Source organism: Phyllobates terribilis, unplaced genomic scaffold (assembly GCF_046119375.1).
Source record: "Phyllobates terribilis strain yellow unplaced genomic scaffold, ASM4611937v1 Scaffold_1__5_contigs__length_1240528914, whole genome shotgun sequence".
NCBI lineage: Eukaryota > Metazoa > Chordata > Amphibia > Anura > Dendrobatidae > Phyllobates > Phyllobates terribilis.
In genome coordinates, this window is record NW_027362761.1 from 306620000 (window position 1) to 306632559 (window position 12560).

Here is a 12560-nt window from a genome sequence, read left to right on the forward strand (position 1 = left end):
CACTCTCGATGAACTGCAGAGATCTACAGCTGAGGTGGGAGAGTCTGTCCACAGGACAACAATCAGTCGTACACTACACAAATCTGGCCTTTATGGAAGAGTGGCAAGAAGGAAGCCATTTCTCAAAGATATCCATAAAAAGTCTGGTTTGAAGTTTGCCACAAGCCACCTGGGAGACACACCAAACATGTGGAGTAAGGTGCTCTGGTCAGATGAAAGCAAAATCGAACTATTTGGCCACAATAAAAAACGATATGTTTGGCATAAAAGCAACACAGGTCATCACCCTCAAAACACCATCCCCACTGTCAAACATGGTGGTGGCAGCATCATGGTTTGGCCCTGCTTTTCTTCAGCAGGGACAGGGAAGATGGTTAAAATTGATGGGAAGATGGACGGAGCCAAATACAGGACCATTCTGGAAGAAAACCTGTTGGAGTCTGCAAAAGACCTGAGACTGGGACGGAGATTTATCTTCCAACAAGACAATGATCCCAAACATAAAGCAAAATCTACAATGGAATGTTTCAAAAATAAACGTATCCAGGTGTTAGAATGGCCAAGTCAAAGTACAGACCTGAATCCAATCGAGAATCTGTGGAAAGAGCTGAAAACTGCTGTTCACCAACGCCCTCCATCCAACCTCAATGAGCTCGGGCTGTTTTGCAAGGAAGAATGGGCAAGAATTTCAGCCTCTCTATGTGCAAAACTGATAGAGACATACCCCAAGCGACTTGCAGCTGTAATCGCAGCAAAAGGTGGCGCTACAAAGTATTAACTCAAGTGGGCCGAATAATATTGCACGCCCCACTTTTCAGTTTTGAATTTGTTAAAAAAGTTTAAAATATCCAATAAATTTCGTTCCACTTCACGACTGTGTCCCACTTGTTGTTGATTCTTCCCAAAAATATTAGAATTTTATATCTTTATGTTTGAAGCCAGAAATGTGGCAAAAGGTAGAAAAGTTCAAGGGGGCCAAATACTTTCACAATGCACTGTATATATATATATATATATAATATATATATTTTTCTTCTGGTTAGCCAATAAAGGTATCACTCTGTGAATAATTTTGTCATCTTTGGGCATAAAAGTATTTAGAAATAAGTATTTGATCCTCTACAAACCATTATGAGTTCTGGCTCCTACAGACCGGTTAGACGCTCCTAATCAACTTGTTACCTGCATTAAAGACAGCTGTCTTACATAGTCACCTGTATAAAAGACTCCTGTCCACAGACTCAATTAATCAGTCAGACTCTAACCTCTACATCATGGGTAAGACCAAAGAGCTTTCTAAGGATATCAGTGACAAGACCTGCACAAAGCTGGAATGGGCTACAAAACCATAAGTAAGACGCTGGGTGAGAAGGAGACAACTGTTGGTGCAATAGTAAGAAAATGGAACAAATACAAAATGACTGTCAATCGACATCGATCTGGGGCACCTTGCAAAGTCTCACCTCGTGGAGTATCCTTGATCATGAGGAAGGTGAGAGATCAGCCTAAAACTACACAGGAGGAACTTGTTAATGATCTCAAGGCAGCTGGGACCACAGTCACGAAGAAAACCATTGGTAACACATTATGCCTTAAAGGTTTAAAATCCTGCAGTGCCCACAAGATCCCCTGCTCAAGAAGGCACATGTGCAGGCTGAAGTTTGCCAATGAACACCTGGATGATTCTGCGAGTTTTTGGGAGAAGGTGCTGTGATCAGATGAGACAAAAATTGGCATTAACTCAACTCGCCGTGTTTGGAGGAAGAGAAATGCTGCCTATGACCCAAAGAACACCATCCCCACTGTCAAGCATGGAGGTGGAAACATTATGTTTTGGGGGTGTTTTGCCAGGAGATTAAAAATGGGTCGTGACTGGGTCTTCCAGCAAGACAATGACCCAAAACATACAGCCAAGGCAACAAAGGAGTGTCTCAAAAAGAAGCACATTAAGGTCATGGAGTGGCCTAGCCAGTCTCCAGACCTTAATCCCATAGAAAACTTATGGAGGGAGTTGAAGCTCCAAGTTGCTAAGCGACAGCCTCAAAATCTTAATGATTTAGAGATGATCTGCAAAGAGGAGTGAACCAAAATTCCTCCTGACATGTGAACAACCCTCATCATCAACTACAAAAAATGTCTGATTGCTGTGCTTGTCAACAAGGGTTTTGCCACCAAGTATTAAGTGTTGTTTGCCAGAGGAATCAAATACTTATTTCTCACTGCAAAATGCAAATAAATTTATCTAATTTATACAAGGTGATTTTTTTTATTTTTTTGTGGATATTCTAACTCTCAATGTTAAAAATTAACCTACCCTTAAAATATAGACTGTTCATGTCTTTTATCAGTGGGCAAACTTACAATAACAGCGAGGGATCACTGTATATATGTCCCAACTTTTGAAAGAGAAAAAAAGGACATATGCATGACGCTCAGTGTTGTGGCAAAATCCCTGAAGACTGTTTTACACTATTCCTAAAGCCTTCCGTTATCATGTTCCGTTATAGGAACACAGCAATAGAATGCTAGCTCGGGACTGATTTGTCATTAGATTCACAGCACTACCTGTCTCCACTGACTATAATGAGGTCAGTCAGGTTTCTTTAAAGATGTCATAGTTTAAACCTAAGTTCTTATTCTTACAAGTCCATGCTTAGGCAGTCTACTCTCCATTCCGCTTTGGCCTCGCTTTCCTTAAAGCGGTATTCTCATCTCCAAGATCCTATCTCAATATGTAGTAGGTGTAATAATAATAATATTAGTAAATACATCCAATTAGAAATGTAGTCTAGTTTTTTGATTTGCTAGGTCTCTTTCCTCATGTGCAGGCATTGCAAGACCTTAGGTATCCATGGTTACGACCACTGGTATAGTGAGTTAGCTAGTTGCTAGTGGTCTTAACCATGGATACCCAGGGTCCTGCAAATGCCTGCACGAGGAGAGAGACATAGCCGAATCAGAAAAACTACATTTCTAATTGGAGGTATTTGCTAATATTATTATTATTATTATTATTACAACACTTACTACATATTGGGATAGGATCTTGCAGATGGGAATATCCCTTTACGTTCCAGGTTTTTGCATTTCCCCTTTAAAATGTTTTATTGAATATTACATTGAAACTTACCATATTATGGTAACTGCATCCCAAATGGTCCCAGACCTGTAGATCTGAAATTGTATCTGGCCTATTTGACAGAACCAGATGCAGCAGATTACCACCCCTGGTTGATTCATCTACCAGCTGAGAGAGGTAATTGTCCGGAACTGTAGATAAGAACTTGCAGCTTTTAGTACAACCAGAAGATTCTATTTCCCATTAAATGTCTGGATAGTTTAAATCCCCCATAATAAAGACCCTATTATTATTTGCTTCCTTTTTAATTTGTTGCAGCATTTCATCCTCTACCTGTTCATCTATCTTAGGAGGCTTGTAACAAACTCCAATTAGCAGCTTTCCATTATTGCCATCCCCATGTATATTTACCCACACTGATTCTACATTGTCGCAGCTCCCCCCCAATGTCGTCATTGAGCACAGGTGTTAAGTTGGATTTTATGAAAATACACACTCCATCTTTTTTGTATTTCCTGTCCTTTCTAAATGTAGTGTAACCCTCTACATTTGTTACCTAGTCATGGCTTTCATCCAGCCAGGTTTCCATAATGCCCACCACATCGTATTTTGTGAGCGACATAAGAGTCTCCAGTTCATTCATTTTTTTTGCGAGAATTCTTGCATTTGTCATCAGACATTTAATACTATTAGCACAAGTGTTTCTCCTACTCAACTCCCTACTTTCCTTGTATATCCCAGCCCCCCAAATCCTCATTAACCCCTACTGTCTCACTCTCTCTGTCTACTCTATCTATCCCCTTATTAGCACAACTATCCTCCCTCTCCCCAGATCCTAGTTTAAAAGCTCCTCCATCCTTCTGACCATTTTTTACTCAAGCACAGCTGCACCCTCCCTATTGAGGGGCAGCTTATCCTTACCGTAGAGCCTGTAGCCGATAGAGAAGTCGGCCCAGTTCTCCATGAATCCAAACCCTTCTTTCCTGCACCAATTTCTAAGTAACGTATATAACTCCCTAAGCTCCTGACTTCTTTCTAGTAATGGTCATGGCATCGGCATGGTTTTAATTTCTGAAAACACCACCTTCGAGGTCCTGGTCTTCAGCATCTATTAGTTCCCTGTAATTATTTTTAAAGACCTTCTACTTCCCTCTAACTTTGTCATTGATACCGATGTGTACCATGACCATTGGGGTTTCCCCAGCCCACCCATCAATCTGTCTATCCGATCCGCAATATGTTGAACCCGAGCACCCGTCAGACACCACACTGTTCGGCATTCACGGTCTCGGCGGCAGATTACCCTGCCTGTCTGACTAATTATAGAGTCCCCTACCAGCAACATCTGTCTTGCCTTTGCTGCACTCCTATTTCCCTCCTTCCTACTGCAGTCATTTTCCTGGTTGCTAGGAGCAACGTCCTTCTGTAGTGATCCCAGTCCTGGGCTTGCAATCCTAATATAAGCCAAACAGGCATATTTACTAGGTTGTGCCAGATCAGGATTGGGCATAAATACTGAGTTTTTTGTTTTCTGCAAGTGTCCGCAGCAAACTACATAATAACAAACTTCACTGGTTATTGTTTTTTTATGCCTTTTCCCCCTTATTTGATACGTTTTTTGGTGCAGTTTTGAAGCAGGGTTTTAAATATGCTTTTTATAGGACAGAGAAGCTTTTATAAAGCACTTAAAAAGTAACTGCAGTTTTTTACATGCATTTTTTTTCAGGCTACACTAAGGCTGTGTGCCCACGTAGCGTTTTTCAAGCGTTTTTGATGCGGAATTTCCGCAGCGGAAACGCTTGTAAAACGCTTGGTAACCCGCACCCCATGGTCCCCAATGGGATTCCGCATAATGACCATCGTTATGTTTGGAGGTAACAGGGAGAAGCTTGAAAGCCTAAGAACACCATCCCAAATGTGAAACACAGGGGTGGCAGCATCATGTTATGGGGTTGTTTTGCTACAGGAGGGACTGGTGCACTTCACAAAATAGATGGCATCTTGAGAAAAGAAGATTATGTGGCAATATTGAAGCAACATCTCAAGACATCAGCCGGGAAGTTAAAGCTTGGGGGGAAATGGGTCTTCCAAATGGACAATGATTTGAAGCATACTGCCAAAATGGTAACAATGTGGCTTAAGGATAACAAAGTCAATGTTTTGGAGTGGCCATCACAAAGCCCTGATCTCAATACTATTGAAAATGTATGGGCAAAGCTGAAAAGGCAGGTGCGAGCAAGGCGACCTACAAACCTGGATCAGTTACACCAGTTTTGTCAGGAAGAATGGGCCCAAACTCTGACCAACTATTGTGAGAAGCTCGTGGAAGGATATCCCAAACGTTTGACCCAAGTCATTCAGTTTAAGGCAATGATACCAAATACTAATGAAATGTATGTAAACTTTTGACTTTGCAGTAAGTAATAAAAATGCCTTAAAACATTCGCTCTCTCTCATTATTCTGGCATTTGGCAAATATTAGAAATTATGGTAATCCTAATTGAACTAAAACGGGAAAGGTTTATTCTGATTTCATGTCAGATATTGAGAAAAACATGCAGATGTATCTTTTTATATAGTGTTTGTAAACTTCTGGTTTCAACTGTATCTTCAGCATAAAGGAGAACAAGGAATCCTGATCTTATTATCATCAAGTCTGTCTGAGATTACGTGAAAAGACAGAAGGATTTGCACATTTGCACAAGTCTACATCCACAGAAGATCTGTGGTCAGTTCTCCAAGATATTTGGAACAACCTGCTGAGTTCCTTCAAAAACTATTTGCAAGTGTACCTAGAAGAATTGCTGCTGTCTTGAAGGCAAAGAGTAATCACATTAAATTTTGATGTGATTTAAATTTCTCTTTTTGTTTATTCACTTTTCATTTTGTTTATTGATAAAAATAAAGTATTTACACTTCTGTTTTTGAAAGAATTCTTAGTTTGCAGTATTTTTTCCACACTAACCTAAAACTTTTGCCCATTGGCATGTTGGGTAAGTGCAGTCATATTGCCCTTCCACAGGTTTCATCAGTGTCCTTGCAGCCTCTTACATGGTGAACATCATGTCAGAGTGTTCACTATCATCCCATGATCAGATATACCAGCCGCAGTTTTCCCTGTGATGAGGCAGATCTTTTCATACCACTCGTACAAATTAATGGTGTCGTGAGTCTGCCTTGATTACTGTGCCCCTACAAATGCATGTCAAGTTAGTCATATTCAGTAGGTGGCACTGAACTGTGTCACCTAAATCTCACATTAACTCACAGGGATACAAAACAAGATAGCCACAAACCTTTGCAACTATTAAAAAGCAGCCCCTCTCAATTATTCTCTTCCTAACCTCACAATTAAAGAAAAGAAAGCTAAAGGTTTGACAAAACAACACATATATTTTTTAATTTCTGTATGTACTGCTGCCATTGTAAATTAATGTATCAGTTGGCCATTGATCTAAAAACAAAATATGATTTTGCATTGTCAGATGTTATGAATATAAAGGGTATGCGCCCACAATAAGGAGCCGCTGCGGCTCCGACACTACTGAACATCCGCTCGGCTTCCCCCTCATTAATATGCAAATGAGCAGAGCGTTTTTGTTTTTTTTTCACATGCGGACTTTCCTCATTGATGTTAGTCTATGGGAAAAATACACATGTGTACCCGCAAAAGAAATTGACATGCTGCGGGTCTGAAAGACATGCCGCATGTCAGTTTCCGCAGGTGATCCGCAGGTGCACAGACACGAAGTGGACATGGGATTTCTAGAAATCCCATCCACTATGTTGTAACATCTGGATGCTGTGGGTTTGACGCTGCATAAACACGCAGCATCAAACCCGCAGCGGCTCCTGATCGTGGAAACATACCCTTAAAGTGTTCCATAATCTGAAATTACAAATCTGCCCTATTACTTTAGATTTGATTTAATAATCTTTTTAGCATGAGATCAAATCTGTTAAATTATTGAACAAGAAGAAACAAAGTAACAGTATCTGACTGATCTGGCTCAGAAGTTCAGTCCATGAGGAGGAAATTTCCTGTTACTTGTCCATTTGTTAGGTGTTATTGTGTCACCCTGGCCTGGATGCCACAAATGTATAATAAAGCTGTGTCTGAGAGCAAGGGGGAGGTTCTCTGGTCAAGGACCATTAGCATGCAATACCTCCTGTCCCAGGCCAGTAGGGGGAGCAGGCTGCCCCTATAAAAGCTGGAGCTGGGGGCAGGGTTAGAGGAGAACTGGACAACCTGTCTCTGGATTGAGAGGTGTCCCAGAGCAGAGACAGACAGTTGTGTTGCAGCCTAAGAGGATGTGTGGCAGTAGGAGAGCCACGAGCCAGGGGCAAGAGGCGAAGGGAGCCTGTCCTGGCAGATAGAGAAGCTAATCTACCGGACTTTGGTGTCCGAGGCTGTTAGGATTCCAAGTCCTACAGCAAATAACCAGTCCGCAGGGGACTGTATGTCCTTTGGCCTAAGAAGCCTGGAGGTTCCGCCACAGCAGAAGGGACCGGTGAAGCCACACCAGGCCAAGAGTAAAAAGGGACCCAAGTCGCCAGCCATACGGCCGAGAAGACACGGTGAGCTCAGGAACGTGGGCTATTACACCACGAGGAGGGAAATAGCCAGAGAGAGCGCAGAGAGCACGGTAGGCCTACACCCTCACCCTGATCAGGGCCAGCTTCCCACTTGTTCTCAGACATCCAGGCCCCCTCCTAGCCGGGCCTGTTTTTGGGTCGTTTCATCTGTTCTAATAAAGACCCTGAACTGTTTAAGAGGCCTCCGTTTCCTGGCTATTGCTGTCGGAATCATCCCCTCCATCATCCATTATATTCTGCCCTGGGGCCATACTCCTCCCGTGGGGAGTTGTACAATTCAGTGCTGCACATCTACATCTGCCCCAGCGGTCTGCACTGCGGCGGCGGTTAACCCTGACCGCAATCCACGGGTGGCGTAGTCGGACATTGCAAAACATATAGAAGACTGCCACTAGTCTGACCACCCTGAGCCACGGACCGGGTTGCCACTACTACCCCCATCCTTGCCCTGTTGCCCGGATCCGAGTGCCCCACGGCCCAGGGGGCGAGTCAGCTTTGGCGTAATCGGCAGGATTGTGACCAACCCGCCACAAACGGGTATTGCGTGCCTGAAAAAGACTGTACACGTACCTGAAAAAGAGGTTTCCCGCCATCCGGAGCAGTTTCCCGCCATTTTCAGCCGTCTCCCGCCATCTTCAGCAGCTTCCCGCCATCTTCAGCCGTTTTCCCGCCATCGGACGCCATCTGCAGGATGCCGCGCGGGAAGAAGAGGGGCGAGGACGTCCAAACCGCGCGAGACCTGAAGCTCCGCCCTACGCACCGACGCTGAGCAAGGTCCTGGAAGGGAGAGAGAGCGACGCTGACGTCACCAGGACGCGACGGAAGGTCCTCGTCCGGAGTAGCACCAGCGGAGCCGCGGCCTACAGAAGAGGATCGTCGGAAGGTAGGCCACGCTTAACTAGGGGGGAGGAAGATACCGGACGCGGAGGGACCTTCTACCACCAGCGCCGCTGCAGCAGCGGTGATGCCATTTTCCCTGCCTTACATCACTGGAGCGGCCTGGCTGCCCAAGTATTCAGGGGAGCCCCATGCACTAACTGACTTTAAGGAAAGGCTGTACAGTTTTTTCAAGTTTACCCCCTGACAGAGGAACAGAAGATTAGCATACTGACAGGGCAGTTAACTCGCGCAGCCCAGCGGGAGGTAAAGTCATGGCCCGCTGAGGAGAAAAGGACTGTAAAGGATATTCTGGCCCAGCTGCAGGGTACCTTTGATACACGTACCTCCGCTGAAATTCAAATGCGGTTCTATGGATGTACAGTGCCTACAAGTAGTATTCAACCCCCTGCAGATTTAGCTGGCTTGATAAGATGCAAATAAGTTAGAGCCTTCAAACTGCAAACGAGAGTAGGTTTTATGAACAGAAGCATAAATCTTACAAACCAAAAAGTTATGTTGCTCAGTTGAATTTTATTAAATTTTAAACATAAAAGTGTGGGTCAATTATTATACAACCCCTATGTTTAATATTTTGTGGAATAACCCTTGTTTGAAATTACAGCTAATAATCGTCTTTTATAAGACCTGATCAGGCCGGCATAGGTCTGTGGAGTTATCTTGGCCCACTCCTCCATGCAGATCTTCTCCAAGTTATCTAGGTTCTTTGGGTGTCTCATGTGGACTTTATTCTTGAGCTCCTTCCACAAGTTTTCAATTGGGTTAAGGTCAGGAGACTGACTAGGCCACTCCAACACCTTGACTTTTTCCCTCTTGAACCAGGCCTTGGTTTTCTTGGCTGTGTGCTTTGGGTCGTTGTATGGTTGGAAGATGAAATTACGACCCATCTTAAGATCCTTGATGGAGGAGCGGAGGTTCTTGGCCAAAATCTCCAGGTAGGCCGTGCTATCCATCTTCCCATGGATGCGGACCAGATGGCCAGGCCCCTTGGCAGAGAAACAGCCCCACAGCATGATGCTGCCACCACCATGCTTGACTGTAGGGATGGTATTCTTGGGGTCGTATGCAGTGCCATCCAGTCTCCAAACGTCACGTGTGTGGTTGGCACCAAAGATCTCGATCTTGGTCTCATCAGACCATAGAACCTTGAACCAGTCTGTCTCAGAGTCCTCCAAGTGATCATGAGCAAACTGTAGACGAGCCTTGACATGACGCTTTGAAAGTAAAGGTACCTTACGGGCTCGTCTGGAACGGAGACCATTGCGGTGGAGTACGTTACTTATGGTATTGACTGAAACCAATGTCCCCACTGCCATGAGATCTTCCCGGAGCTCCTTCCTTGTTGTCCTTGGGTTAGCCTTGACTCTTCGGACAAGCCTGGCCTCGGCACGGGAGGACACTTTCAAAGGCTGTCCTGGCCGTGGAAGACTAACAGTAGTTCCATAAGCCTTCCACTTACGGATGATGCTCCCAACAGTGGAGACAGGTAGGCCCAACTCCTTGGAAAGGGTTTTGTACCCCTTGCCAGCCTTGTGACCCTCCACGATCTTGTCTCTGATGGCCTTGGAATGCTCCTTTGTCTTTCCCATGTTGACCATGTCTGAGTGCTGTTCACAAATTTGGGGAGGGCCTTAAATAGTCAGAAAAGGCTGGCAAAAGAGATCTTTAATCCACACATGTGAAGCTCATTATTCTTGGTGCCTGAACTACTTCTTAATACTTTTGGGGGACCAAACAGAATTCTTGTGGTTTGAGGGGTTGAATAATAAATGACACTCTGAATTAACCTTTAACGTTTTAAAAAAAAAAAAAAAAAATTTGCTGCAGTGCATTTCCCACTTCCAGGCTGATCTACAGTACAAATGTCACAATGCCATTTGTAAGCAGCGGGCACAGGACAGCATCAGAGACTATGTCCTAAATTTGCAGGAAGCCTTGAGAGCCATCAAACAAGCTGACCCTGGCAGCGTGCAGGATACGGATAAGCTACTAACAGAACAGTTCATAGAAGGTCTGCTGTCTAGCGCCCACAGGACCCAGCTGTGCCTCATGTTCTTTCAGAACCCTGATCTGACCTTTGCCCAATTCAAGGACAGGGCCATAAGGGTGCTCCGTGAACCCGCAACAAGTGGAGCTATAAACCCCCGGCGCCCTGCTCTCACCTACCACCAGGAGGCGGCACCCTCCTCTATGGACTCTGTGGGGGCCGATGCACAGGCCCTGAACCAAGCCCCATCGAAAGATCTGCACCACCAAGTCCAGGAGCTGACCAGGAGCGTCGCGGCGTTGACCAGGACCGTCCAGGCGTTGCAAGTGGACCCGTCAAGACCCCTCGAGTTGGCTTCAAGTCCGGAGGATGTCCCATGGCGTCGACAGAGGAGGACCCCGTCGTTCCGAGGGAGGCCCACAGACCGCTACGCGGAGGATGGACAGCCCATTTGCCGTCGATGCAACCAGCCCGGACACATTTCCAGGTACTGTAATTTAAACGGGTCCAACCTGGGGCAGAGGGCCAACCCCCAGGCATAAGATCACCAGGCCCTTACAATTGGCGTAATAAGTACGTTGGGGGGCGCCTGGTTTTACCCGTGGTGCTGGACGGTATCCCCATGAGCGCCTTGCTGGATACCGGGTCGCAAGTAACCACTATCCCTTATGTACTTTTTAAGCAGTATTGGACTGATGCTGATATAACATGGTATCCAGACGGTGACTTGAGCATCATCGCCAGTAATGGCTTGCCCGTGCCGCAGATGGGGTTCAAGGAGATGACCATTAAGATTGGTAAAGTTGAACTGCCGGCACAGGGAGTGATTATTGTGGACATTGACCGTCGTGAAAGTCACCCTAAAATAACTGTGGGTACTAACGTGATTGAAAATTGTCTTTCAGAGGTAATTGTAATTCTACAACAGGTGGCGGTGAATGCTAGTTCCAGCCAACAGAGAGTCCTCAACAAAGAGATAAAAGCCCTGATGAGACAGCAGCAGGTAGAACTGTCTGGTGGTGAGATCGGTAGCGTAAGAATGAGTGACCCATTCCCCATTTCCATGCCTCCCAAAAGTGAAATGATGATCTGGTGTCGGACTGCAATCGGGTTGAGAGGTAGAGACTACCAAGCCATGGCAGAACCCGTGTACTCAGACAGCAGGCCCACCATTTTGACAGCCCAGGGGGTGGTTGATGTCCGTCATGGGAGGGTGCCCGTCCGCATTCTCAACATTGGAGAGAGGGAGGTACACTTACCCAGGTACGCTACACTTGCCAAACTGTTTGCTGTCGAACACAAAGCTATCAGGGCCGTGGAGCCTTTGCCTCCATCTCCACAGGTGGAGGGTAATGGCTCCCAGAAACAAAAGGAGGACTGGTGCCAGAAACTCCATGTGGGTGCTGACTCCGCTCCCCTGCACCAAAAACAGGAGTCTACCGGGTGGTTCAGGAGTACGAGAGAATCTTTAGTAAGCACCCGCTGGACTTTGGCCGAGTAAAGGGAGTAGAACACCACATCCCCACGGGGAGCCACCCACCAATAAATGAGAGGCACAGACCTGTACCCCCTGCACATTATCAGAACGCAAAGGGCATGCTAAGAGAAATGAAAGAAGCTGGGGTCATTAGAGATAGCTGTAGCCCCTGGGCAGCCCCCTTGGTTCTGGTAAAAAAGAAAGACGGCACCATGAGAATGTGCGTGGACTATAGACAAATCAACCGTATCACCCACAAAGACGCATATCCGCTGCCTAGAATAGAGGAGTCTTTAGCCGCACTAAAATCAGCTAACTTCTTTTCTACTTTGGACCTTACTAGCGGGTACTGGCAGGTTCCTGTGGCAGAGGCTGACAAGGAGAAGACCGCCTTCACCACCCCGATGGGACTGAGCGAGCTCAACTGTATGCCCTTCGGGCTCTGCAACGCACCAGGGACCTTCCAGAGGCTGATGGAATGCTGTCTAGGGCAACGAAACTTCGAGACGGTCCTACTTTACCTG